The sequence below is a fragment of the Lontra canadensis genome, unplaced genomic scaffold (assembly GCF_010015895.1).
Source record: "Lontra canadensis isolate GAN:19392208 unplaced genomic scaffold, GSC_riverotter_1.0 scaffold370, whole genome shotgun sequence".
Taxonomy (NCBI): Eukaryota; Metazoa; Chordata; class Mammalia; order Carnivora; family Mustelidae; genus Lontra; species Lontra canadensis.
The window spans coordinates 44,049-47,681 of NW_022631364.1; the positions used below are offsets into that span (position 1 = coordinate 44,049).

General features: G+C 34.8%; 1 pseudogene; it reads left to right on the forward strand.

Annotated features, from left to right (window-relative positions):
• Positions 1–3,199: 3,199 nt before the first annotated feature.
• Positions 3,200–3,371, forward strand: LOC116862900 (annotated as a pseudogene).
• The last annotated feature ends 262 nt before the right edge of the window (positions 3,372–3,633 follow it).

A 3,633-nucleotide genomic window follows, 5' to 3' on the forward strand; every position in this document is an offset into this window, starting at 1 on the left:
TATTACCTATCGCCTGTTTTGTCACAAAACTACCATGTGATCATGCATAATTCATCTTATGTTTCTTAGTTTCTATTTTATCACTTCTAAAATGATAGTGTTTAAAAAATGGCAAAAACAGACCCATACATACAGAGAACAAATTGCTGATTATCAAAGGGAAGAGAAAATGATGGGGAGTGGGTGGTCCAGTCTTCCAAGTGTAGAATGAATAAGTCATGGGCCTAAAAGGTATAGCATAAGGAACATAGTCAACAGTATTGTAATATGTTACATGGTGACAGGTCATGACTACACTCGTGATGAGCAGAGAACAATGAAGAGCTGATAAATCACTATGTTGTACACCTGAAACTAACGTAACATTGTGTGTCAACTACAGTTCATTGAAAAAAAAAATCCTGTCACTTCTGTGAAAATTACTGATTAAAACACTTTTCACAAGAAAAAAAATACACATTTAAAAAATAAAATGAGGATGTCATGTTAGTTTTTTGTAGGTTTGTATATACGCATGTATTATTTTATTGAAATAGAAATGACTGACATATAACATTTGACTAGTTTCATATGTACGACATACTGTGAAGTGATCGTCACAATAAAACATGTTCATATCTGTCATCACATATAGTTACATACTTTTCTTGTGATGATAATTCTTAAAATCTATACACTTATCAACTTTCAAATGTGCAATAAATTGTTAAATATAGTTACAATAATTATTAACTACAGTCACTATGTTCCCCAAACAAGATATCACCTCACATTTAATAGAATGACTATCATTTTTTTTTAAAAGGCCACAAATAACAAATGTTGGCGAGGATATGGGGAAATGGTAGATTAATTTGAGATTCCTTCTAGTACATATTAAAAATGAAAGCAATCAATCATCCCAATCATAAAACCATAAGCACTTAAAGTTAGAACAGACCACAGAAATGACTTTTCCTCCTGTCCAGTTCAGGAATTCTTCTTTAGCATCATTGGTTCAGTAATTGATAGCTGAAGACTAACTCTGAGAAGAAGCTCTTCATCTTATAAAGCAGGTTCTTCTAAGATACAGGTGGAAGAACTCCATGGTTGACTGTTGGAGCTCTAGGGCTCTTGCATTCTGAGTTTGAATCCCAGCTCACTAGGTGAGTGACCTTGGGAATTTTAACCACTAGAAGCCTCAATGTCATCACTTGTTTAAAAGATAATATTATTACTATGATTAGTAGAACTATTATTGACAAGGATTCTCTTTGACCAGACTTGAGTTAAGCTCCTTTGAGCCCTCTTCTCAACTAGGTTTCTGTGCCTATCTGTGATAAGCTCCAATTTAGCAAGAATTCTGTTAAGTCAATTTATCAAGAATCCCCACCCTTGATGGATGTCTACATGACAGAGGACACTTCGTAGCTGATCAAATTCGTCATTTCCACCCTTTATATCTAATCCCTCTCTCTGCCCTCTATAAGAGTCTTATTAAGTGAGATTAGTAAGAATCCCCTGTTCTTGATGTGCCGTCTTGGTAATTTTCCATCCACTGAGCCCCTCACTCTGCTTCTTGGCTATAAATATCCCCAACTATCTTTGTTGTATTTGGGGTTGAACCTAATCTCTCTCCCCTGTTCAATGCCCCCTTTGCAATAGTCTTGACAAAAGTTTTCCTTACCATTTTTAACAAATGGCAGGATAATTTTTCTTTAACATTAATTATTAGAAAGTTCTTTTCCATGTTGAACTGAGAACCTATTATCACCTCTTCCCCACTCACCCTAGCACTTTCCTTTTGGAAACATAAATAACATTTCTATTCCTTCTTTCACGTGAAATCTTTCAGATATGTGAATAAAGAGACCACATATATCAAATCTTCTTTATTTCAGGTGAAATATGTCCATTCTCTTAAAAGTTCCAGATGATTACCATTTGGTCCCTTTTTATGAACATGTTTGAATATGACATTGCAGTAGTCATCATACTTCAAAGGTGTGCATACAATCTCAGGACACAAGAAACCATTATCTTTCTTGGTCTAAGTCCTACAAGACTATGAAGTTGATATGAGATGTAGTTTACGGATGCACTAAATGCTGGCAGCTGCATCACATCTTGGCACACAAATACTGATATGAATCTGGATTTTCTCTAACTTTGAATCTTTGCAGTTGACTTCAAAAACAATAAGTGCAGTGTTTAAAAGTGGGATGGAATTGTTCATGATAGACTTCCCAAAAAAGATATTTCTAGTTATCTAATGAAACAGTGATGGATGTGTGTCTTGACAATTGAGCCTTGAAAGAGATGATGGACACTGGTGATGAGTCAGGATATTTTTTAATGGTAAGGTGGAATATAGAAACACATGGAGAGAGGAATTAAAGTAATATGTCAGCTAAAAGCTGAATTACCATTACTCACTGTTTTGTTTTCTTTTTACCACATGCCATTTGCTAATTCCTATCACCAAGCCTTGCAGTCTTTCTTCAATACTTGGAGATTTGTCTCCAAAGCACCTTAGATCTTGATTATGTCACATTTGAAGCTGTATTTTTTGACATGTATTACTATTTTTCTGAAACAGAAAAGCAACTTAATAGAGAAAGTTTTGAAAGTATAGAAATTTGATCTGAATTTTATATATATATCAATTCACAGGTATATATATTTATATCACTGAATTAAATACATGACATATATTTATGTCACTAAATATATTTATGTTATTTATATCTATATATGTATGTATATATGTATGTGTGTGTATCTGTGCGTATGTGTGTGTGTGTGTGTGTGTGTGTGTGTATATATATATATACACATAATAAAAATTTAACCTCCTTCCCTATAGATTCCACTTCACAACAATAATCACTGCAATTTACTTGTCTGGGTCCATCCATAAGCGACAGGTTCTTTGAATATGTAAACTGAATTTATTCAAGGTTATTAAGCCCATGATCAAAGATAAAGTCTTTTGAAGATGATATCCGTTAACTATCAACTCTTACCAGGTAAAATTTCAATATGCAGCCAGTATCGTATATGACATATTGTATAGAAATAATACATAAGGGTGAAAAGGAGAATTCTATACCCCATATCACAATTACCAGATACGTGAGAAAATATTTTTGCCTGAAAAAAAACAAGGCACAAACTAAGCATTCTTGATGCCATTTAGACTTTTAAAAAGCACTCTGGGAGCTTTGCGCAGTGGCAGTATTGTAGCCAATCAGGTTTATCCGAGGCGCGATTATTGCTAATTGAAAAAGCACTCTGGGAAATAAGGTTAGGCTGCACACTGAGAGAGGGATTTTGCCAAAAGACAGTCTTGTTGGCCTTTTGTGCATCTCAGTGGCATGCAACAGCACTGACAATGAAAACTGGATTTAACTATAGCAACAAACTTGATGGGCATCTAGGTTCTTTCCATAGTTTGGCTATTGTGGACATTGCTGCTATAAACAATTCAGGTGCATGCACCCCATTGGATCACTACATTTGTATCTTTGGAGTAAATACCGAGTAGTGTGATTGCTGGGTCATAGGGGAGCTTTATTTTCAACTTTTTGAGGAACCTCCATGTTGTTTTCCAGAGTGGCTGCACAAGCTTGCATTCCCACCAACAGTGTAGGA